Source organism: Neopsephotus bourkii, unplaced genomic scaffold (genome assembly GCF_033783945.1).
Source record: "Neopsephotus bourkii isolate Nb327-2 ecotype Australia unplaced genomic scaffold, CSIRO-AGI_Nbou_v1 NB_1749, whole genome shotgun sequence".
NCBI lineage: Eukaryota > Metazoa > Chordata > Aves > Psittaciformes > Psittacidae > Neopsephotus > Neopsephotus bourkii.
Genome location: NW_026902223.1, coordinates 5,691,041 through 5,717,773, shown reverse-complemented (window position 1 = coordinate 5,717,773; position 26,733 = coordinate 5,691,041). Strand labels below are relative to the sequence as shown.

Below are 26,733 nucleotides of genomic sequence, written 5' to 3'. Positions count from 1 at the left end.
TTGCATTGTTAGACATGTACATGTATTGCTGAAAATGAAAGTTTAAAGCTGAAGGAAAATCTTCCCTTGCATGAAATGCACAAAAGTACAGTGATATCTTTTTAATGATGGAAATAATATTTTAGGATTAAATTCCAGTCTTAAACACAGCTAGATAATGCCAGTGATATGGGACTGTAATTGTGTAATTAAAAGGAAAAAGATCTTCTTTGCCTTCACTGATGGTTATTGGAGCAGATCCCATGTGGTAGGCATGAATAACAGCATTTGGCTCTTTGTAACCGAGAAGTCTAATAACGAACTGCTTTATCCTGTATTTACTACAGAGTTTCATAAAGCTGAACTGAAATCTCTAGTAGCTTTATGTCTGTTCAAAAATACCACATGATATTTAAAGGTGTGTTATCAGGACTAAGCTGCTCCTCTTGCTAAATGCTGCACAACAGCTCCCTTTGGAGCGACTACTGAAATAAGATTATTTTCTGAAATAAATTAAAAAAAAAAGCATAAAAATCATTAAGGCATATAAAGCTAAACAGTTCCTGTTGTTGTAGTATTACCTGTATAAGTGATTGCCCAAGGAGTTAAAGATTTATGCCTTCATTTTGAAGTTGCTCAGTACCCTAAGTGTTACTTCATGTTTCATAATGAAAGCCTAAAGCCACTGGGGGACCTATTTGCACAGCTACTGCAGTGAGTTTGACTCCATCCTGGTTTTGTAAGGAGCATCAGTGTTGGAAGCACATGCAGTTAAGATAGACTGAAGACAGCAGTGCCAAGTGCAGAAGTCTCTTATATTCCAATAGCTACACATGATCCCTTTTGAGGCAGTGATTTCAGTCTCACTGAACATTTATGCTAAAAATGCTTACTATTTTCAAACCATTACATTGCAAAAGTGTAAATGATGATTTTTAATCATTGATTTGCAATTAATTAAAGATTTTAATTCTTTTAAAAGGTTAACAGGCTCCAGTGACCATAAGTAATATTTATACATCTATGTCAGAGCCTTTCCAGAACATGGCAAGTGCAAGGACCTCACTGCCTATAATCAACATGAAAGAGTAAAACCAAGCACCCCACTGGTACACGGAATGTACTAATAATTCAATATTTTCAAGATTACTACTTTTTCATTAACAGAAGGGCAGATTGTAGAAACAAAAATGCAAAATTAAGGTAACATTAAAATAGGCTGTAGAAAGGGCAGAGGAAATTTCACCTTTGGTTTAAGTGCGCCAAGGGGATGGGAGGGTGAGTGAGGGCAGAGTGGAAGTGGGGGAACTGAGTCTCTGGTTTAGTGCTGCCTGTGGCTATTACTGACTGAAAACAGCCACTTGATGCATTCTGGATACTTGCGTCTCCTTTCTGATGTTCAGATTTCTTTCTAGCTTCCTTTAGTACGTGCAGTACCTTTTGTAGTAAATATAAAATCCTGGCCTGTGTGCTGGCATGGCTCTGCACTTCTCTCTGCTTGATCCAGCCACTGTTGAGCACCTCAGGAGCAATTCCTTGCTTTACTCTTGATGCATGTGCTGAACAATTGGACAGCCTCCAGCCAGCACTACCTCTTCAAATGGCCTGTGCTGTGGGTGGTATGCTCAGATGTTGTCCTGCTTCTACCAGTATGAGTTAGCTGAAGCATTTCTGAGCAGAGAAGGTCTGTTTGTTTCCTCGCATGACTGCCACCTACACAGCTGAGCACCAAAGCCCTTCCTAGTTCAGTGGTTCGCTGAACACACTTTGTAATTCTGGACAAGCCCAGTTCAAATTCTAGTGCAAATCCAAAGCCTGTAATTACTTTTTGCTACCTTCTTTCTTGCTCTGGAAGTAGCAGCTGCTAACAAGGCAGACCAAGGAAGACCCTTTGCATAAACAGCAGTTGCTTCACACTCTTAATATTGCATCAGTATCAATACTTCTGCAGTGCTGTCCTACCATGTGGGCATTTCCTTTCCTCCATTGCCACTACTACAGTTTTTCACACAAAAACGGAAGTTTTAATGACTTTGAAACAAAGCTTCTTTATGAAAATACCTGGGAGGTACACAGAGCTGGGGCTGGTGGGGTTACCGAAATAGCCAAGTACCTGTGGAGGTTTTTTACTGCTTAGGTATTGCTTCAATAAGCACACTGTACTGTTGTCAGGCAACAGGAAAACTCCAGTATCCTCACTTTCTGGTAGCTCCAAATTGTATGTGCAGTGGAACATATTCAAGAGCATTGTAAGTGTACTAAACTGAGAAAAATTACACCATCAATTATCTCTGTTCCTTCAGTCTGCTTTTTACTATTTTTACTACCTTTTGATGTGATTCATGCATTTATTTTGTTTTTACGTGTTCAGGTATATTGTTTTTCACGGCTGATTTAGTCCTCTGTTTTAGAAAAGTATATTGTCAATGTGACTTTTAAGGTTATACAAAACTATGCACAGTGAGAAGCCAGAAACATGAAGCCAGAAAGAAAACATCTTAAATTATTATCTCTCTTCTAGGTCCTGAATATTACCTTCAGTCAGGAGCACTAAGGCAAGAAACTAGTGGCTTGTGCTCTTTTAAATAAGCTTCTTGGAGGTCTTCACAGAAGAACAGTTTACAGATGTTTTGCTGATTACTTATGATAAATGCCTGGTGACTTTTATCTCAGCAGGAAACTCGTTCTAACAGTTACTGTGGCACAATGTAAAATAATATTACAGTTTGCTGCCATTAATTTATCTTGATTATTCTAATGATTTTATATTTTTATTGGTACACTGGATTGCAAAAAATGCGCTATAATTTAATTTTTACCATCATATGTAGAGAAATCACTAGAGGCATTAAAAGGATGAAAGAAGAGTTATGCTAATACCACAAAAAAGGATGCAAAAATGATTTATGTTACTTACTTCTCCTATTTGCAGTTCATTAAGTCACTGTCTTCTTGTAATGACCAAGTGAAAATTAAAGTACTTCAGAGAAGAACTTTAGGTTCAGCATCATTAAAGGAAGAGAAATGGGTTCTTTGATGAACTTGACTGCAGAAATCTATAGAGCACAACTTAATCAGACTGCACATTGATCTTTGATGCTAGAAAGCAGACCTAAGATTGAGCAGATCTTTTTAATGCATATTTTTCATTTAAAAAGTAACATATGATACAAGAGAATGATTTATATTTAATATGCTTCAAGTTTATAAGGTATAATAGTACACTGCACTTCCTTTTTTATCACTGGAAACTGAAATCTAGAAAAAATAGGTGCCTATAAGGTCATGATGTATGTCTTTATACATTTTATATTGCAGAGGATCTATGACCCTAGGAAATGCCATTTTGTTTCTTAACTAATGAACTTCCCATCCACTCCAAATGCATAATTTACATTCCTCTGAAACATGAGCCATGAATTACTGTTACTAGATAACTGTAGATGGTACGAATATCTTCAAACTATTTCTGTCGCTCCACCAAGAAGAGTTTTGAAGAACTTACTGAGGTGGTAGACTGAATTTCAGTCAGAGATTTGTAATGCCTCTGATTTCGTAGGCTTTGGTTCTCTGGAAGAATAATATGGGGTTGCATGCAACAATGTGCTGTAGTATAGTAACGATTCTGCTCCAACAACTCCTATTAGTGTTAAGGAGAAAATGCTGAACTCCTAAATCCTGAAGGGAATACAGAATGTGAATCTGAGAGGCTTAAAGGTTCCCCCTCCCCCCCCGAAATAACAAAGATTAATACCTCTTCTCTTTCTGAAATGATCATAAAACTTTTTGTGTTAGTAGGTGATAGCATATGTCCTATACTTAACACATGGTATTAACTCACAGGTTTAGGTATGCTTTCTTCCAGAAGGATCTATTCGTATCTAAAGAAGTACTATTCTAGGGCCTTATTTCACATCTTCCACTTGCTCGTTCCCCTTACAAAAAGAAGGCGTGCTAAAACCAGCAGCAACAGATTTTAGCAGGTTTAAATTTCTGGAGTTCAGAGGTTTAGCCACATGGAAAATCTTGTCTCTACTCCAGGTCACTTTTATTTTGTATTGGGTGTCAGTGTGGATATGCAAGTTGGAGCCAAAGGCACTGAGTGTTCCTGTACGTCACTGTTGAACCAGCTCCACCAGGGCAGGATGGAGTCTTTCTGAGCCTCCAGTAGTTTGCTCCAATTATGGGTCATTCTCAAGAATCTTTCTTGAGCTGTCATCTCAGAGGAAAAACCCTCCAGTACTTCAAGTAATTTCTAAAGGATATTCTTCCTTTCCTCCTGTTATTGATGGTCTGATACACACAGAGGAAATTAAAGAATCACTTCTAAATTTACCAGCTCCTTTTTCACTTTCAACTTCTACAATTCCCCCTATTTTTTATTTGCTGCTGAACATGCCCATTTGACAGCAATCCCTTCTCAGCATAAACTGTCCTGGCAGCAAAGCTGCTAGGAATTAAGTATAGGATGATGGAGATAATTTTTAATCAGGTTAATGTGCTTTAATTACTATAAATAAGATTTCTCTAAGCAATCAAATGGTATTATTTGGACTACCTAAAACACAAACTCTTTAAACAGTGGAAGTCCTTTAGAAAACAGGTATATATTTTCACTAAAAGGACATCATTGTTCTTGATGTGCCAGCAGCTTTATGCATTGAGTAGCATCTTTCTGAGAAAATAGGTCTTACAAACCCCATGCAACTGAATTTAATGCTCATTGACACCAAGCCTCCAAACTGTAAACAAAGTTCAAGCATGAGCAAACAGCAAAAGTGACCTACTCATATGGAAACTCAGTTCTTAAACCAGAAGTACTGCCTGGGAATTACCCCTCTTCTGTGTTTTCAGTGGATTAAGTTCTGTGAGCAGCACACTGCCACCACATCCCGCAGTTAGATTCACTCAGCTGGATCTCTGCAACAGTGCAACCTCTTTAATTTATTCTGAGTTGAGTAAATGCACCCCACAGGACAGGATTTTATACCAGTGAAGCCCCACTTAATGAACAAAGTGGTTTCGTCTAGAATCATCTCAACAGCTGCAGACAAGGTGAAAACCATTTACAAATGTTACTACTGGTCTGCCAGTGACAAATTTTACCCAGAAATATCCCACGTGTGGTCTTTTTGGTCCAAAATAGGTGTTGAAAATAGGTATTTTTTGTTTTCCTCAAAATGGGTATCCAGAGCTTGCCTAAACTGAGCCTGCCCTTAATTTCAAGCTAGGGGTAACACAACAGACACAAAAACCAAATCCCAAGAGTGACGGGTTTGTGTGACAGAAGGCAGAAGGCAAACACCTTATCACAGTTTAATACAGAAAGGAAATGGAGAGGTTTCATAACTAGGTAATGTAAAATCTTGATCTGTGGCAAGCAAGAATTTGCTTTTTAGCTAAAGTAATGACAAGCCTAACTTTCATGCACTCTATTTTGTATATGAAAACAACAGATAAGCATTATGAAGGTATAGAGAAAAAGATGCCCAAGCAGCTTTCCTAACTGTTCTGGACTTACGTGTATTTGGCATATTGTTAACCGAGTCCTTGGAGTGCAAATAGGACAGGAGCAGAGAAGACTAAAGCTCTTCCATAACTTAAAACCAAATGTATAAAATAGAAGTGCAGAGATGGACAAAAAGTAAGTTATAAACTGAGCAATTACTCTCAAATTGCTTAAGTTTTGCCTGGATTCTGACAATCAGGAGTGTTGTCCTTGGTTCCCATCCTGTCCTCCCTTCTCCTCTTGGCTTGTGGGAATAAAGTAATAGATTATATGAAGTTCCCCCCATTTACAGTAAGCCCGAGTATGTGAAAACTTCGGAAAACTTTTCCTACTTGCTGTGTAAGCCTCCTCAGATGAAGTGAATTCCTAAGGGCCACAGTGGTCAGCAGAGGCAGAGTATAGCAGGTTTGAGCTCTGCTGGTAAGAAATTGTATGGCTGTTCTTTTCCTTTGGTGGGTGTTGTGCTATTGTTAGTAGTAGCTGGAGTAGAGCAACTGAGTTCACTGCCTCACACAGTTACTGAGGTGAATGCACGAAGGCAAATATTCAAGAGGCCAACAAGAAAATGTGGCAAGCCAAACATAGCTAATATTTTAATGCTGGTAATGATGTATGTATGAGTATCTGGAGTATATCATATCCAAACAGAACAGCATGTGAAATCAACAGATATATTGTAAGAGTGTATCATGCACCTCTTGTGTGTTCTCTGTCAAGTACGTTTAAATACGAAGCCCTTCACTGACTTGGGAGAGCTCTGTCTCTGCCTTACAAGCCCTCTTCTGTGATCCGATGATTCTATTTCACTGCCATGAGTGACAATGACAAAGCTTTCCATGATCCTCCTGCCTCCTCCATCATCATGGTCTGTTTGCGTATCTCTGTAACGTTTATACCCACTGTTCTGTTAACAGATTTTCTGAATATGATTCATGATCATTTTAAAGAATACAACATTTGTATTGCGTAATAAAAGAGAGGATAATTTTTATAGGTTTTATATGTTAGGTAATCAGCTTCACAGATGATCAAAGATTAACTTTAAATGGATGCTGCTAAGAAAGATCTTCAGTCTTAAATCAGCTTTTCTGCTTTAAACCTTTCTCTTTAATCCTCAGCTTCAAGTAATTTTATAAATAGATAAAATTGGAAAATCTTTTAAACTACAGAAGTATAATATAATCAGATGAGCCTCAATGCTATCTTTTCTTTACTTGACATACTGTAAGAAAACATTAATAGTTTGTCTTCTTATAAGCTGCACTGTACATCAGTAATGACATAAAATTATTAATAAGCAAAACCTGGATCATTAAAAAAACCCCCAACAACTAAATCATCATAGGTCCTTTTCCCAGTTGCACAGAGTTGTTTCTATGTCATGATTTGAACCCAGGCTGGACAGGAGCACCAGCAGCACCAGCACACAGCAGTGGGAGTCATGTCAGCCAAAACAGCTGTGTCCCGGGCTGTGCTGATGCTGCACTGTGCAGTGAGTGAGTGCTCTTGTATCCCTATCAGCCCAAAGGCTAGGATGTGACAGAGCAAAGGTAACCACAGGCAGCAATGACCTCATGTGCAGTCTAAATGCAGTTAACGAAATATCAGCCAAAGGAAGGTGAAAAGGTGTTTTTGTCTTGTTTTCTCCAGTTTATTCAGATGTTAGGCCCAGAGCCGTCTTGTCTTACTTTTGCTATTTAATACCTAATTATCTTGTTTTAAACTAGTAGTCTTGTCTACCATTATACTTAGGGGAGAGTGATTGACGGGTGCCTCAGATCATAATTTGTTCACTTATCTTTTATGACAATGCTAAAATAGGATGACTTACTCCTGGAAATGCCCCTCTCTCTGCAGTGATGTAGCCTTAGTGTAACTCCATTACAGGAGGTGAATCCCACTTTAGGAATCAGATTATTAACTTGGTTGCACTAGCATAAATCTAGAGTGCTTTGAACTGCGTTGCTCGGGTTATGTTGTGTGACCCAGGCCAATCCAGACCTTAGTAATACTTCAATCAACTTGAAATATATAACTTCACCAGAAAAGTTTCAAACCAGCTTTGATATGAAAACATTTCCTGAGATTCCTGCCAATTTGTGCAGTTTCATGTTCACTTTAATGAAAATAAAAGCAATACTAGTAAAATGCTATCACTACTGCAAAAAATGCCATGTAAAGTGAGAGAAATTGGTTGTAAGAAGCATCAAATGGATGAAAAGTTAACAAGGATTTGGAAAATATTTTATGCCAATTTTAATGACTTTTAGCTTTGCTGACAACAAGGAAGTAAATGGTAAATGGTTTTCACAATAAAATGTGATCTTTAAAACCAAAGTATTCTATTATATGCTAGACCTGATTTTACTAGTATTTAAATTGGGTTTGCAGTGCCATCAGTCCACTAGTTTCAACGCAGTTACTCCTGATTTGTACAAGAAGATCCTACGCTCTTCTTTGTTTTGACAGTCTGCATATTTTCCCATGCAATTTAAATAATCAAATCCCCTTGTCTCCTCATGCATTGGTCGCATCTCATGAAGTCAGGGAATACTTCAAGACTCCAGTAAACAGCAGAAAAGGCATTTAGAAGAAAAACTACACATAATCATTAAAAAGAGCATAAAAAACTACCAGAGCTGCAGGGCAGGAGTAATATTCACAGATAAACCCTACATTTGTATTCAGCAATGAAAATAAAACCAGATAGAAACTGTCACATCCTGTGCTATGTAGGTTAGACCTGTGAAAAACAGACTCGGAAGAAATGCATATAGATGGTTATAAACTGGTTTTGGGATGTCATTAATAAATCCAAAAATTGCTCTGGAAAATGCTATAAAGCCCACTTAAATGTTTTAGATTAAAATACTGAAGATGAATGTTACAAGTTTTCTGTTACCAGGAAGAAGGAATAAAGCAGGGTTGAGAGAAATTTCTGGTTGAAAACTGAATGCATTCCTTTGTGTCTAACGGACACCAGTGTGTGCCTGCATGTTTATGAGGACTTCTCCTCTCACAGCAACCATTGTCTGCTATAGTGAGAGCAGCTGAAGATTTTAACAGAGTATTTTTAACCTCATATAATAACAAAATTAAGGAGCATCACTGACAGGGAAAGCGAAGGAACAGGGGCCTCGCATCAAGGCCATGATGACTTTTATGTTCTCTCCAAGTGCTTTGGGTACATCAGGAAAAAAGATCAGTTTGCTTCTTCAGGTTTGTTCCTTGTAGAACACTTTGTCCAGCTCAGTTTTGAAACTCTCAAGAAAATCATCTCCTGTTTTGCATGTCATGGTCAATAGCTCTCACTGTTGGAAAACTTTTCCTGATATTCAGCTTCAATTTTCCTTTAATTTCTCTTTATAACTCTAGTTACATGGTATTTAGGGCCCAATGGTGTAATCCAGGATCACAGTCTTAGTCTTTCCTTTTACAATTTTACTGCCTTTTTATAATTAACAACCTGCAAAACTCTCTAAGGAAATACTCAAGTTACCTATTGGAAACATAAAGACATTCCAATGCCTTGGGATTGTTACCTGCGGCAAGATAACCTGTTATATATTACCCCTCTGAGCAAAGGTATAGTGATAGGCACAGGACCCGCTATCTTTTCCCTATAACTCTGCCCATGGGTAGCATGAATTTTTTGTTATAACACACACCTAGGGCTAAATTGGACTCTGGTTCCCCTTTTCAGAGCTGTAGGCGAACATCACAGAAATAAAGCCACTAACCAGCAGTATCTGGAGCTATTGGGACAGCTCAGTGCAGACAAGTAACACTTAATTTGATTTAAACCTGAATCAGCATTTGAGTCAGACTCAGGCACTCAGGAAGTTTTAAATGCCCCCTCATGGATTTTAACCTGGTCATTTTTCTTTATCTTGTACCATCCATTTAGTGTCAACACATGCAATCTGCAGAAAACAATAAAGGTTCCATGGCAGCTACTTTAATTTATTCCTGGTGTTTGAATCTCATCTTGATGGTGCAGAATACATTGGATTGTAAGGAAATACAAACAAGAGCAGAATGGTAGTAATTACTCATTCTGCTGGCAAGGTATATATGTCAGGCATTAAGAATGAACAAAGAGCTGTAAAGATTCTTTTTGCAAAAATAATATGTTTTTCTGAAGTATGAGGAATACCTTTACACTGCTGGTTTTGTGGTGACTAAGCAAGTCTGTGCCATGTCGCATTTATCTCAGTGACCCTTTGTAGAGCGCTCCCATTTATCTCCTTTCCTTGAATAAGAAAGTATTCCTTAATAGAATCCTAGATTAATTATTAATGCTAGTGTTTATATTTGTAGATAAAAATGGAAATCTGGTCTCTTCTTTCATACCTACCATTTTTAGCCTAACACTAAACCTCTGGTACTCTAGCACTTTATTCATTAAAGTTTAATATGGTTCCAGTGCATGTTTCAAGCATTCTTTACTTAGCCATATTCAAAAGCAAGTAAGACAACTATGTTAGAAACCCCATAAACTACTGAATCACAGACTGGTTTAGTTTGGAAGGGACCTTAAAGCTCATCCAGTTCCAACCCCCTGCCATGGGCACGGACACATTCCACTAGAGCAGGTTGCTCCAAGCCCCATCCAACCTGGTCTTGAACACTTCCAGGGATGCAGCAGCCACAGCTTCACTGTGCCAGTGTCTCGCCACCCTCACAGGGAAGAATTTCTTCATAGTATCTAGTCTAAATCTCCTCTCTGTCAGTTCAAAGCCATTAAAATTCAGTTCTCATTAAACTAAAAGCAAAGGAAAATGCTCGTAAAGATGAGCTACACTTTTTTGCTTATTAAAGCTAGACAGTTTGATTTTAACCCATTTAGACTTTGGCTTGTTTAATTTGGACGATTTGGTTTGGAGCTAATTTCTAACCTATGGTAGTAGCCTGAAAGAGAAAAAACTACAGATTCATCCAGGCAAACTACTGCCACTCTGCTTCCCAAACTCATAACCTGAGTGCTTCATCAGCACTTTATTTCCTACTGAATCTTCTTCACACTGCAGTTATTCTCCACCGTAAAACTTTACTGCCAGGTTGGAGGATGTCAGCCCATCAAGCTGACGCCCCAAGCCAGGCTCTCCCCCCAGCCTGCACACACTCCTGATGCATCTTCTTCCTTTCTCTCCCATTCCCCTCACAGAACAGCACAGGCATCAGGCAGGAATGCTCCTCAGGGCAATAAACAGTATTATTGCTTCGATGCTTGTATTTTACAACTCGGCGGAGCAGGTGCAACCTGGAAACAATGATGCTTTATCTTGGGAAGTTATAGTGCTTGCTGTGTTTCAGTTTTGTTATCTCAACTAATTTGCTTCAGAGCTGCAGGATGAAACAGAAGGAGCAGGCAGAGCTAAGAAACGTCTGACTCTTATTTTAAGAGAAGGTAGATTAACCCAGTTTAGGAATTTCTGAGACAGATGCAAGAGGAGTATCTCAAAAGGTCTTCCTACCAAAAACCCCAATCATTCATAAAGTCTCACGTTCAAAAGGGACTGAAGAAGAGGTCCTTTGTTCATTACTGATAAGAGGGAATTGGGAAAAACGATGTGAAAAGTTTTGGATGGCTTTTTCTCATGTATTTCCCTCTTTCAGTCACGACTCCAAGAGAGACAGTGTGACCCTTACATTTTGTTCAGCCTTCCCAGGAATGTCCCTGTACTTTCTACGTGTTCTGCTTTGTCTCAAGAAGTCATGGGAATCAGATTAAGACAAGAAGTGTATCTAAGGAGCCTGATAGTGAGCGTTTGCCGAAGCTGCCCAAATGTTGATGTACTTCTGTAAATCTCCATTATACAATCCTTGAACCCTTTTTTCACTGTTGATGATGTGTTTGTGGTCTCCACAATGCAGCTGTTCACTATTTCTGTTTCTGCTGTGTCTAGGGACCACTAACATAGATTGGGCATCACCACTGTTGAGCCAGGTGCTATGAAATATGCAAAGCTATTTCCCAAAGAGACTACTTCCATTATCCTTTTTTTATAAACAACTGTTAAAATCCTTCCTGTAGCTGTCTGCCATCTCAGCTCAATCTGGAAATGCATTGCTCAAACTGATACTAGAGACTGCTTTGAGGAATGCCAGCAGCATACAGATGAGCACAAAGAGCAGCGCACAAAGGGCACAGAATTGAAAATTGTCCTTTTACATCTAGTACTATAAACCTGGAGTAATCTTAACGTCTTTAATGGATGCACTAATGTATACATGATTTGAGCCTCTAGTCCTTTTGGTACTCGCCTCTGTTCCCCTTTCCTTCTTGAACACATCAGACTGGTATCAGCAATGCTGCCAAGACTGTTGTGACTTTACAGCACTGCAAAACCTGAGATCATGATTAAGTCTGGCTGTTTCTGATGTGTTTTTATTTTGGACACTGTGAATATATACAGAAGCTATACTTATACAAATGCATAGGAGAGCATCCCAATATAAATATGTGCTGAAAAATAACCTTGATAAGCGCAGACTAGCTTTCTGAGGAAGTAGTGATAAATACATACAAATGATGCTATGGGCAAAATACATGGCTAAGTGTATGTAGCTTTTCAAATCAGCTATTAGAAATGCAGCCTTCCTTTGTAAACACCTGCTTGGGTATTTGAAGAGCGTATTACAAAGAGCCTGATACAAGTTTAGATGAAACTGGAAGGGCTACAAGGGAATAAGAGTTCACAGAAGCAACATCCATCCAGCTCCACTAAGAAAAAATTATTTGCATAGCAAATCAGACTGTTGACATTTTAATGTGCAGAATTTCAATTAATTCTGCTCTTCATGGAGGAAATACTTGCTTTTAAACAGGACAAAAATAAGAGCATTCAGCTGATGTCTGTCATGAGGATGGCAAAACCAACGATAATATCCCCATGGCTTCAGCTCAGCAGCACCCTTCCAGACCAAGGCAGCTGCTATTTTATCATTCTGAGATCTTCCTGAACTGAGGAGTTTCATGGTGAAAATCTTATATAGTGGTGTTCTGTACTTTTCCAACTCAGCTCTGAAAAGTTCCCTATATAAATATGAGAAACTGTATTGGCTTGGTTGGATTATAAGGAGCTGATCACGCAGGTAAAAAAGGGATCCTTTCATCAGGACAGTTCTTATAGTTGATTATGATGGGCTCAGCTGCTATGGCAGGATGTCTGAAGAAGTACTTGAGAACACAGTGGTACTAAGAAATGTATCTTGAATGTCCATCTATTCAGGTGGGAAATGGGCTATTAGCACTAGAGTCTTTTGTATAGTGTTATATCCTCAGATGTGAGACTTAGTAATTTCCTATGTGGACAAAGGGACTGAGAACTGGGTGGAAGGTTTACAAGTGAATTATATTCAATAACCTCTTCACCAGTACCTGTGTTCTGGCAGTAGGAAGAAGTTATATTCCCCTTATGTGGCTGAGCATGATTACAGATCAGCAGTTGTCTCCAGTTCTCAAAATGAATGGAGATAAGGATAAGCCTCTTACTTGTAAAGTGTTGGTGCTGGGTCTGTAAACTTCTCTGGAAAAGGATGAAATGAAAGAAAAAAGACAATCGTTTGTCAGATGGGTTTTCCCTTGAGCTTCTCCTGATGTTTCTTCACACAGCAGATAAAGATGCAGCCCCAGTGAAGCCTGAATGATGGGTGAAGGGTGGATAACAGCCCCCTTTTCCCAAATCTGTCTGTCAACTGCTCCTTTTCAATGATTTCCCTTCTGTTTTCTGTAGCACCTCCTTTATGTTTTCCTGCTTTTAGGGCCAGAATTCTAAAAACTGAATTACTGATTAGGGAGTAGTTTGCCTTTTGCAGACTCGTATTGTGCCTTTAACCTTGATCCAAGATGAAACAGCAGAAACAGCCCCCACAGTGAATGTTTAAAGTGCATTTCACTGTGCCTGGCATCAGGTCTGCACTTTTAAGTGATGAAGTGACTTTGCATTACATAATGACAACTTTCTGCACAGCCTGCACACAAGGGCAGGAGGAGCCAGATACATATATAGAAGATGTACATAAGACTACTCTGCTAGTCAAGCTTCTGCCTTGAGAGGCAGTTGCAAATGCTCAGAGTACAGGTCTCCACATAACCAGAAGACCTCTTCCATTAGGAACTTGTCTTTTTGTCAGCATGGCCACTTCAAACAGCTTTCTCTGTAGTTATCTAAAACCCCATTCTGTCTTTCCTGTTTGTCTGCATTTCCCTGCGCTCTATCTGTTCTCAGCCTTCTCACATGAAATCTAAACACCCCCTTGACATCCTCTTCTTTCTTTTATGGTCCTTCTTTCTCTAGCCTGGCACATGTCTCCTCTTGAACACGTTTATTACTGACATAACTTTCCCCATATTTAACACAGAAAGCTCCAAATGTGTCTTGTTATGAGATACAGTAATGGCATGACTATTTCAAATGGGATAAAGGGGGTGTGTGGGAATGTGCATCAGGTTTACCACATTACAGGAACACCTGTAGTTCCAAGAAGGCACCTCTGTAACTATTTTCCTGATTTACTAATCAGTCAATTGTCTACCAAAAAGAAGCTGAGCATAAACCTATCTAGTCAGAGGTAGGAGGCACAGAGAAGTGGAACAGGTTCTTATGGGAATACACTGAAAACACAGATTGCTGGCATTTAAGACAGCTGTGAGAAAATAGGTTTGGTTTGTGAATATTCAACAAAGCTGAAGTCTGTCAGCTCAATAATATGACAAGTTTAGCTCAAGCACTTCTAAGTGTATCTGCACTGGGAATTTTTAGCATTGTTTTAGTTCAGTGAACAAGGTAAAACTTACAGTGTCAGAGTAAAACTGTAGATGCATATCCCTGGATTTACATCAGTAAATGTCTGGACATGAGGCTTGTCAAACAGGCTTCATTCATGTTATGGGGTTTTAATTATTTTCTAATTAGCTATGTGCAGCCTCTTTAAAACAGTTTCTTTCCTGAATTTCAGAGATATTAAATGGTTCCAAGTCTTTATGCATCTGAAGGACGGTCAGTGTGCTCTTAGTTTCTATATGAAGAAACTATACATTGGTCAAAACCATCCCACAGTATCTTTTGGAATATTTACACTCTCTTGACAGCACAACTACTGATTTCTTAATCCAGTTAAAAGGAGGGCAGTGGCACAAAAGGCATTGTACGTGCAAACAATTTGTTTCACAAGTCAGCAAAGATGCTTAGTTTGTGTCAAATCATCTGTGGATATACTGCAGGAAGATTTCAGCTCTGCTGAAAGTCTGTAATACCAAGCAAAGCATTTGAATGAATTGAATTCTTAGCTAACTAGGCTAACTGCAAAATGTTTCTGGGTCATGTCCTGATATTTCATTATTCATTTGAAAGATTTACTGAAAAAGATGCAATAATTTATATAAGAAAAAAAAAGGTATTTTGGGCCTTATGTGCATCCATTAATCTTTTGCAGATCAAAATATGCTAATTTAATTGAGTTTATATTAATTTTGGACCCACCATTCCAAAATCTGTTCTTGTAACACGTATTACCAGTAATGCCAACTGTGTATGGGGGAACTATAAGCAAACCAAATTAGAACAGACATATATTTTCCAGAAATTTCAGGAGCACACAAGAGATGCTGCCTGCCCATCCAGAGCTGCTGTTCCTTTTATTTCCCAGTCATGTAAAGAAATTACCATTTTGAAAAGTGCTTCCATTTCAGCAGCCTTCACTGTTCTGAAGCTGTAGGTGTTTAAAAATGAGTATTTACCAGTCATTTTCCAACTTCAGGGCCCAATCCCAGAAACACTTGTGCAGGAAGAAAGGCTTTGGGATGATTTATCACATATGCAAATGTGAAGCAACAAGCCTCTTCTCTGTTGTCCAACTAATTATTTTTCATTGCATGAAAGAAGTGCATTCTGATAGGTGTCAAAGTCCACGCCACCCAGGTGGAAGATGAGGCCCATCACAGAAAAACTACCTTATAGGGCATCGATAATAACCATATTTGAGAGCAATATGTCTTCCTACTGATAGAATAAGGAATGACAAGATTTCCTTGCAGAACTTCTACCAGTCATTTCTAATGCAGTAATGTAAGAAATAGTTTCTGCCAGTTACCTTCTGCAGGATGCAAATTAACTCGAAATCCACTGCAGGTATTTAGACTGTGAAGTGAAGAAAGGAAGGAAGATAAAACAAAGGGGAAGAGCAGCCTTGACTCCCACAGTGAAGCAAACCCTCCTCCAATTAAGCTCCACACTCTGAATTCCTGTAACAATCCATAAAGCTGCTTTGAGCTTCAGACAACTTTCTCTGCATTCTCTCTGAATCCAGGCGTGTGCTTCATGAGCACCTGGCAGTCCCTAGCACTTAGCTATGAATATGCATGTAGAGAAGGTGAAATAAGGACAGTATTTTCTCTGAAGTATGACAATCCCATCCATCTTAAACTCTTGCTGCGGGTTCTGTTTGTGTGTATGAGCCCCTTACCTACTGCTCCATCTGTGATGCAGGTCTCTCTCTGCTGACACCCTCCAGTGCAGAGACATTTCAGGCCGGATAACCCTACAGCTAACTCTCTTTTAGCTCAAGTCCCCACTCAGATCCACGCATGCTGCCTGTGATGTCAGCTGTCACACCAGCATTTGGCAACATTTTGATGGTGACAATTGTTCTGCTAAGATGGGCTCTGACATTTATCTGTGGAGGAGGCTTCACAGGAAAGCTGTAAAGCCCTCTGGTGAGTTTTAAAGTCTATTCACCTACACTGCAAGCAATTAATACTTAATCATCATAATCTGCTTGTAAAATAGGTAAGTACTGTCATTTGCACTTCCCATAATCCAGCCTAAATCACTTCCAGGGCTTTTAGATACTAACTAAGCAGCTCTGAAAAAGCTGTGCTAAGTCTGGGAGACAGAATCCCCGCCTAGGTGAGCAGACAGGTCTCTCTTCACCTCCACATTGCTGAAATCACTATGAAATTCATGATCTCAAGTCAGCTGACAGCTGCTGTGCTTGTTCCTTCTGTTTTCCAAAGATGGTCTAGGAAAATATGGGTCAAACTAGGTGTCAAATGCACTTTTCCACATTACATCCTACATAAAGAAGTGAAACTCCCACTTGTATTGGAAGGAGTTATGTTCACCTAAGCAAAGTGTAGCTTGGTTCCTCCATTCCCACCTATTCATCTCTTAAGTAGCATCTTTAGCTTACAAAATACTAAAACTGCCTGGGAAACTCACACACAGTATGAAACATGTTTGAAAATACTCATTTCTCTCTAGTTCACAATCAGGCAGTTTATTGACCTAAAAAGCGTAAAATGAGCAATGGACAAATACGGGTTAAATAAAAAAAACAGAAAAAAACCCACTTTAAACCATACAGCATATTTCTAACCACTTCAAAATCATGTAAAGTAGAACTGCATGATGAATGAGCACAAAATTCCCATTTGGAAGAACGGATTTTTCCCCTATCTTCCCATGAAACTCTGACTTTATTCCTCTGCAAGTGCTTTAATGAACTCTATAAACTATTCACTTGGCAGAAAACTATAAAAAAATGAATCAGTGATAGAAAAAGGGGACAAGAAAATTCTAACATACGCAAAAGACCAAAATGGATAGACTTGATGCTGCTCAAGTAGAGTATATGCAAAGGGACCAGGGCTGCTGGTACCACCCCACCTCTGAGGGGCTGCAGGCTCTGGGAGCTTTACAAGTACACTCTTATGGAGTCAACAACCTGCCTTAAAGGAGGAAAGGGCAGCTCTGTAATACACTCCTGAGAGAAATTACTTCAACAATGAGCTATCGGGAATATCACTCATTACAATTCACATGGAAAAGCAGTAACAGTGTGACCAAAGAAGCACAGTAAACGGAAATACAACCAAAACGCTCCAAGTGCTATACTGACCAAAATACATCGTTTTAAAGGAATTTATCCTAAGGTGAAAGTTTCAGAGAAAGTGGGAAATATTAATGGGAAAAAGGCTTGCTTTCCATCGATGACCTTGAATGTCACTGCTGGTTACCCCTGGCAACAGCCAAAGAACAGCTGGGTTCCAATAAAAGCAAAATGCAAGGGAGAGCAAGGACCAAGGTTGCCAGTGAGTTTAATTATCCGCTTCCATGTTTGTATTAGTAATTGGTTTCTGGCGTTTTTAATGTTTAATCCATATGGATGCTAATACCCTGTGCCTCTGCTGTTCCCTATATATGGGCAAGTATCTCTTTTAAGCACAAACATGCAACTCCATAGCTGCGGCAAGAGGTGGTGTTAGCAGGACCTGCCCCTGTGCGAGGCAGGTGTCCCTCTCCCCATGTGCTGCGTGTCACCCCTATGTGGGCTGCTGATCCCACTGTGCTGCCATTTGCCTTGTCTCAGATGGCTGCTGTTGGCCAGTGCGCTTAAGAACAGAGGAATCCATCTTTCCTCTCAGGGAATACATGCCCGTACACCAGGCAAGCCAGGCAGGGACTGACACCTGGCTTGGTAAGCACAACGGATCTTTCAGTGTCACCGTAATTACCTATTGTGCTTTCCTTTTTTGCCCTCAAGAAGTAATCAAATTAATGATCCCATTTCCTGGCAAGCTCAGAAACTCTATTAATTTTACTGATTAATCCTAATACAGTGATCACTGCCAAGAATTTATTTCAGTGTTTGGTGTGCAGCGAAGCCAATGTAATTTGAAAATTATAACATTGCAAGATATGTAGTGACACAGGATTGATTAAAAAGGCAATTTAAATGAATCACATGCTTACTCCCCTGGCAAGATTAGTTATGGCCAGTAGAAAAGAAAGCGAGAAGACTGAAAACAACAGGGGTGTGGATTTGAAACAATTCAGCTTCTCCATGTTGGCTTGCCACTGCTAATCCAGCCTGTAGTCCGTACTGGGATGCCTTTAAATCATGGTGTGCATTCGGGTGAAGGCATTCCACTTGGATATGGGCAGAATAACATCTAAAGAAGGTGTTCAACCAGTTTGTAACACAGTCTGACTCTTCCCATCACTAATTCTCCGTCGTTACAAGCCCACAAACATCTTGATGATCTGCAATCTTAAAATTAATCAGCTTTAAGGAAAGCTGGAATTGTTTGTCCCGAACAATTCAGTCATGTGATTAAAGGAAAACAGGTGTAAGATGCAAGAGGCAGGGAAGGGATTCTGCTCAGGGTTTTTGTTTGATCTGAAAAGCCAGCCATCTCATCTGTTGCATTCAGTCTCCTTTAGGAAACATTAATCTGCACAGATGGTGAAACCCAGTAATCTCCGCGACCAGCTGCAGAGTGGAATTTTTAATGAAATGGGAATTTGAAGGTTTTCACAGAAAGCACTAGAATCACTCCCACTATTTCCCGTGATGCCCAAATTACTCTGACTGTTATTTGACATCTACTGTACTGTAAATATAATAGCCACATAGCTTCAGTCAGAGCCCAAATACAATCGTTTCAGAACAGCCTTTGTTGTTTGCAGGAGCCAGATGCTAAAAGCATTTCAGTCAAAGAGAAAGAAGTGATCCACCCTCATAAAATCTACTACAAAATGGCTGAGAAGTTATAACCTGTTATTTGGAAATGTTGCTTTCCCTTTCTCTGAGATTTAAAGTAGTCTTGGCACCTTGGTAAACTAGCATGAAACGAGCGATTTAACTTCAAGTATGACTGTAAAGAGAGAGAATGCCTAGCAAACAGACAGTCACCACCAGGTTTTTATCTTGTGATGGAAAGGTGGCTGAAGAATGGACTCCAGCACTTAGATTTCTAGGAAAAAAATAAAAGGAAAAAGAAAGAGGCCTGATCTAGAAAGAGAATTACAAAGCACCAGTTTGGAGCAGCAATTCCGATCAGTGCTAACTAACCAACCTAGAACTAAGTATGTGAATTAACAGTTTAAAAGTCATAACACAGCAGATGAATTTTATCTTGAAGTTAAGGTTAGGCATGTGATTTATTTAGAAGACTATGATACCTTTGAAAATAGCAGTAATTTGTATTAAATAATTCCTCTAGTACTCACATTTTAGCATACACTAGCACTACAGTGCAATTAATCAGATAATACTAAGTGAATTTATAGGTAGGTTCCATTTGTGAGTAGCTTCATAAGGGTTCTAAATGTTCAGTGCATCTTTAAAGTACAATACAGTACTAAATTGTTTCATCTTGAGGAAGGATAATGCAGGATGTCTGCTTGTGGAAGCAGAGATCCAGGCTCTGCTTCTGCCTCCACTACCTGCTCTGCTTCTCCTTCAGAACCACAGTTACTTCAGATATTGCAGACAAACCAGCAGGCCTTTGGGAATAAAAACTTATCTTGCCTTTTGGTGTCACAAAAGGGGCAAATTCAGATACGGGTCAGAGTCAGAACTTCTCCTTTGACTTCAGTGGGGATGAAACCATTTATGCCACACCTGATTTGTTCCTAGCAGTCCAGACAAAAACAAGCACCAAGAAGTGCTCTGGATATAAACCAGATTCAGGTCTAATCTCAGAAGGCTTTGCTCTGTTGGTATGAATACAGTCATGTTGTACAGATCCGTAAATGCGATGATGTAGGTTAGTGAATAAGGCATTGATCCCTGGGGACCTGTGTTTTACCTACTTTTGCCTGCTTAATCTGGACAGAATCAAAAGGCCAGAAGGTCACAAAATAACCCAAGGGTAAGGTAAATAGTTTTGAAATGAACCAAGTAAATGATCTGTGTTATATGTGTGCAGCCTCCATGGCAAAGGTGCCATCAATGTGTTCGGTCAAATCAAATCAATCAGTTAAAGTGCTATAAAATAAGAATGATCAATCTTCCTTTCAAGCAGCAAAGACAAAATATAATATATTTCATATTAACTGTGGCTGAAGTGAAAATACATTCAGATGAAGATACAGTATTAGACGTCTCTTTAATCTAGAGGAGGACAACACTGTTTTAAGTGACCACTTACTTCACAGAAGTCTGGGAGTCTGAGTTTTTAAACTAATTAATTTCTCAAGATGAAAATAGACACCTGAACGTCTTTCAAAGACACAGACCCATTCTAGCACTAAGTTCTGTTGATGAAAATGGGGCTCAGAACATTTGTAAATCTTTACCAGGTTTGTAACTATGTTAAAAATATGGTCCCAGAACTCTTCCAAGGTTTCCTCTGAAAAGTCTGTAATGGAAATGGTGCTATGTTTCAGAAGAAAGGGTTAATGGAATAGCTTTGTCTCTCTTGGAGCATTCTTTACTGTGATGTTTATCCCTATAGTGCAGAAAATAATAGAATTAATGGTTTTAATTAAAATGACAAACAAATATTTTGATGGAAAGTGCATAGGGGAAAAAAGCCCTACCAAAGCGATTTCAACCAAAGAACTCCCACGAAGAGCATCTGGGTTTTCTGACTACTCATCAGGAAAGCATTCTTTCAGTTATGTATAACCCAGCAGTCAAATTCATGCATGGCAATTGTTACATCTTTGGCAAAATAGAGAAAATCCATTTACAAAATCAGTCTTGGTTAAGTCAAAACAATTTAAAACTTACAAAATGCAAGTGGCCTATTATATTTCCTTCAAACTAGTTTTTGATGTTATTCTGAGTATATTCAAAAGTATACAATACATAATGCTCCCTGAGTGTGTTTTCTTCATATTCCTTATGGCTATTGACAGGACAACAGTAAATGGAGAACAGTGTTTGAGGATTTCTTTGTGAAACAATGCAGATCAATCTGAGTGAACTGAACTGGGAGCAAACAACTCATTTTCCTTTTAGAGGGAAAGGAGATTTCTCAAGCAAAGTCAATATGTTTACTGTCATTAGCCGTAATTCCTGCTCCAAATGGGACAGTTGAAATCCTCATCACATCTCAAATGACACCTGTCCTCCCACAAAATCCACACGGATACTGTCAGTTGCACTTTTCCACGTTCAGGGACTGGCATCTCTTTCTGCGATTCATCTTTTCCGCCCTGTGCAGACACAACATGTGCCTGTTTTCCCAAAATGGCACAGCACAATCTGTGGATGAGCAGTTACCTTTGAACGGATTCCAGCGACTGTAGATGAAATATGTCTTCCCTATGTGTGACTTTCCTTATCCTATTAATGTCTGCTCCAAGTTTTCCTTCTCAAGGAGTCACACAACACAGAGTACTCATCTGCATTCAGTTTTACAAATTCCCCAAGGGGCTGCCATGTGGATGCTCGTGGTAGGTCTCAGTGAAGCTAAGGAACGCCACCTCTCCCTCTTTAGCCATGATTTTAGTGATTTGGGATTTGGCCTTGATAAACTTAACAGGGCACAATGGATAAAGATATTCAAGGATAGATTTGTGTTTCAGTAATACTGATGCAAATCCAGAATTATACTGGATTTATATTTATCCGAGACGAGACTATAAAGCACACAGGGGTTTTTTAACAGCACTACTGGAATGTTTTTGTATGCATAAATGAGTAAATATTAGTTTCCCTAAAACACATGGCTCTTGTAGGGATGATTAAAGGACAAGATGAAAGAAAAAACCTTCAGTCAACTACTAATTGCAGCTGCTAACCAGATTTTTCCCTGACTATTGCTTTTTCTGATGAATTCTGGTTTACAGCATATGGTTTCAGTCCAGGCTAGTTACCAAACTTCTATTATGCCTTTCATATCTTCAGAGAAGATATTGCCTCAAGGTCTAATTTACAAATGAGAAAGACTATGCTGTAATTGTCAGCAATAAACAGCAAAAATGTTGTCTTTATGAACCACTGCAAAATGATTTTTCCTTAGACTATGAGTTTCCTTCATTCATATTAATAGAAAATTACAGTCTTCCATGAGGGTTATTGAGCTATGACTGATTTTTCTATCATACAGTTTGTGCCAGCAGTTAACTGTAGTATCACTTGAGTGTCTAACTTGCACAAATAGGCATGGTGATAGCTAACTACTACTATGTGTGCCAGGAAGATGGGGCTGAAAAATAGCAAATGTGGTTTTATTCACTGCATCTGATAGGAAACCCCACAGAAAATTGCAGGATTTTATCAAATGGCCCTCTGTTGGAATTAAGGATTTATCACATTTGTAAAGAAACACTCTTGATGATCATATGTTTTAGTGAATTATAATTACTAAAAAAGGCCGCTCAGTTTTAGATAACTCATCATGACAAAAGCGGTACTATTTGTGTAACAGAGATTCCCCAGCATTAAAAATGGTGTGACTCATCATACTCCTGCTTCTAACCTCCTCCTTAAAGTGGCTAAATGTTTCAGCATCAGGCATTCTTGTTAGGGAAACTCTGAAGTGCTGAGAAAATAGAGGGGAATATACCACTGAAAGGAAGTAAAACAACCACAAAAAATCATGTAATGTAGACAAAGGGAGTAGTAACAAGAGCAAGAAGAGGAGTTGGGAATAAAGAGGGCCTCTTGTGGGGTGGGGAGAGGAGGAAAGGACTATCATCAAGAAGCTCCACAGTGATTTGAAGTAAGACATTTTGCTGCTTTAATCCCAAGCAATTACACTGGCACTATCTCCTATTACACAGAATGTGACACAATGAAAGCCACCGACACTATTAAAAATGAGAAGGAAAGATCTATTCGGTGACACGAAGGCAGTGCTATGAAACTTCCCAGTCCTTGCAAGACAAGGCAAAAGCTTTTATTTAACGTTCTGGCTTGTTGAGCACAGCTTCTCTTTGTGAGGTGTATCCCTGCTTACAATAAACAGCTTTTGGGGTTTTCAAAGGCCTCGGCTTTGCTTCAGTGTGTTTAATCACCTGCGAAAGCTGTTTATTGCCTTGTATACTTCCCCCATCATGAACATTATCCTTTAAGTATAAGGCTTTATGGTGAGTCTAAGCAGGCCAAATGATGCAAGGGGACACGGCACTATCAAAGCTGTGTGCAAGCAGAGATGAAATAAATCTATAGGAGGACAGCAGAGCACGAAAGTGGGAAAGATAAGCTACAGTAACACAGTGCAATGATTTCACAGGCACTCAGCTTATCCTTTAAAATACACCCTTGTTTGTTGAGAGCCACGCTGGCAATCTCCTACATGATTGTCAAAGAAAGATGTATGCATTCAAAGAAAATTATGAAGGGATCATGACAGACAAAGCCAGAAAGGCTAATAAAGGGCATTTGTGTGTGCTTTACTTCTGAAGGCTTCAGCTAAGGTGCTTTAAAGCAGCTGCAAACATAATAAAAAAGCAGAACACTGAGAAAGTATTTAAATGAGAAAATGTGGTATTACACAGAGCGCTTCCGTTATCAATAGAGGACTATGTACACTTATAAAGAACACTTTCTAAAAGGATAACAAGATCAGGAACAAACAATCAAAGGCTTTTTAATAGAAAAGAGTAGTTTTTCCTCCTGCAACAGGCAGAGATAGAGAGATGGCTGAATTCAGTTCAGGGATCTTTACGTATTTTCTTGCAGGTATTTTTACTTTGGGTAAGAACATCATAATATCAAGTCCTGTTGCTACCAGGTTTGGTAACAAGGATACAAAATGGTGACCAGCATAACATCAGAGAGTGACAGTGCTACATCTCCCTGTTTCAAAAGAAGCCTAATCTCACTGGAATTCCTGACTCCTGTGTGGTCATGTTTTACAAAGAAAATGAAAACCCCTCCCCAGAGTCTTACAAAGTGGAAAGATAAAGCTGACATAAATTGTTTGTTGGAGGCAAAAGCATTGGGCCAAATACCTTTCCTCGCCTTTAATGTCCTGAAATATTTCCACCCAGAAGGCATTTTACAGCTGTTGACAAGAAGTTTGCCAATTCCTACTCACTAGAAATTATGAATTTACTGCTCCCCTGTGTGGGTTTTTAAAATTCTATTTTCCTTTTATTTAGAACTTTGGCTGCTAAAAGACTTTTCCATGCCAGGAAAATTCTCACTTCTCTCTTATTTTTTAACCGGGCTTTTGTTGCATTGTGTGCATTTCTCCATTCCCCCCCCCCAGCTTCTTGAATTATTGTATTCAACTCTAAGAATTTTTTAACTTCCAGTGATTTCTCAAACCCACACTCAATGAGTTCTACTGTAAAAACATAGATTTAATAGCTAAAAACAATAGTTTGTTGCACACTGGTTTATGCTATTTTTTATTTCAAATGTGTTTGGCAAAATGAGGTTTTGTTACTCCATATCAGCAAATAAGTACTTACAATATCCACTGATTCCTCAACTACAACCAAGTGTTACTTGCTATCCCCTTCCAAATAGTTCCCTTTGATTACCAGAAGCAACTCCTTTGAATGCACCAAGATTCTTTGTTAAAGCAAATCAAACAAAATTTGGTTAATGAAAACAGATGAACATGTAGGCCAGTGTTGGATCCTCAACTTCAAAAGGTTGTAAAGAAACACAAACCCATACAAAGCAGACTCCAAAAGTTCTGAATTAAAGCTGCTTGCAAACCCTAACAGGCCAGATTAACAGTCCTACTGATTCCTACTGGTTTCTGCAGGTAGGGCTCCTTAAGAAAACAACTGGGATAACTGTGGCATAAAAGACCGCTCAATGTGCTACTAACTTTAGGGATGCAAAGTTGCAAAAATAATTAAATAATCTTGGGGTTTTAAGAAATATAAATCAGGATATTCATCATTATTTCACTGAGCTTGTAAGATGATCAGTTGAATTAGTAAGCTAAAACTGATGACATTTGAAGCAAGTAGTGTTGCAGATGCTAAATAACTGGTGTAATCGTGAAATCAGTATCGGTTTCTATAAATTCCAATCCATCATGAAAAAATATATTTCCAGTGAATGCTTTACCCTTTCATCTCATCAACTTCACTGCAAATTTGCCTAGCTACCTTGAATTTATAACACATATACTGCGAGGTGTCAAACACTCTGAACTGCTTTACAGTCAAGGAAGAATGGGAAAATTAATTTCATTAAACTGCAAGCATCTAAAAAATAGGCTTTCCTTACTAAAACAAAAAAAACAGTCATTTCCTCAGGCTGTTCTCAGATGCCTGTGTTACAGCAGATGAATACCAGTTAACCTTTCTGGAGAGAAGTTAGGTTTAAAGCAGCTAGAATCTGCTCAACAGACAGACTCAAAGCAGTGTTAGTTGACAGAGCTTTCTGGAGGTTTCTAGTCCAGTCTGCTCTAAGCAGCACTATTGTCAGTCCTGCCTAAAGCAGTCCATGGGTTTGTTCAGCTCAGTCTTTCTCATGGATTTTGTGTTGAAAAGGAAGAAGAGGGTGTGCCTTGCGCATAGTCCATGCTCAGAATCTCTCACTGAATCCAGTTTAACAAAGGATACTTCTTACCTTTCTCATGCCTTTTGCGTGCATTTGTGGAAGTGTGGCACAGATGCAGACACAACTACATGAAGGGTGATGCTAAATTTTCAGTTGTGGTTGTTGAAAACCCATAAGCAGCCACAAGTCCTTTCCCCAGTCAATGACCCATCTGTGTCCTGAAGCCATCAAAAAGCTGCTGCAGCAGCAATTCCATTTTATCAAAGCTAAGTAATGTACCCACAAGACTCGACTTATATATTACAGCTAAGTGACAACCTTCAGTCACAGCCACCCTGAAAAAGTTGTTTCCTGTGCTTTTAAATCAGCAGGAAATGCTGAAAAGCTAACCAGCAAGTGCTTGGATGGTCTGTATTTGTTGGCTAGCTGCACAGAACTTCCTCTTCCTTCTTAGAAGTACTACTGGTAATGTCGTATTTGTTACCTTATGTTGCTAGCAAATGAATTAAATTTATGACTTAACCAAGCACGAAATTATGTTCTCAATAATAATCAATAAAAGCTGCATAAGCTGGGGATAATTACATATCTCACTGAAAAATCCAGTTTCACCAAAGGTGCCTATTTCAATTGTTAAATAAAGTGTGATTGCCTATCTATAGTGCATCAAGACAGAAAGCTGATAGCCCAGTTAGCTTCAATGAGCCAATAGAGGATGCAGGTCGTAAAGCTTATTGATTGGGCTCAAAATACCATAAAGAGCTAATGAAATGTAACTTTCATTTTGCAAAGAATTGCAAAATACATCTCCTCTGATGCTTTGTGGTCTCTTGCTAGCATGGCAGATCTTGAGAACTATCCTCACTCTGGGATTGCTGTTTCAGTTTCCTTCTTGTTTGCAGCCAGTTTCTGTCTGCTCTAATTGTGTACTGGTCCTTATGCTCTCTGCAGTAGTATCATTCTTTTTCATCGCTTTTGATGTGCAAAGCTCCTCTTTCTTTCTGTCCTCTCATGCCATTAAAAAATGATTG

General features: G+C 39.0%; 1 protein-coding gene and 1 long non-coding RNA gene across 2 annotated transcripts in view; one reads left to right on the top strand and one right to left on the bottom strand.

Moving 5' to 3' along the window:
• The window catches only part of CA10 (carbonic anhydrase 10), a 189,145-nt gene that overhangs the window by 78,156 nt on the left and 84,256 nt on the right, over positions 1-26,733 (bottom strand). The window lies entirely within an intron of this gene.
• Positions 1-26,733, top strand: part of LOC133224936 (uncharacterized) — a 179,093-nt gene that overhangs the window by 148,067 nt on the left and 4,293 nt on the right. The gene's annotated exons all lie outside the window — the stretch shown is intronic.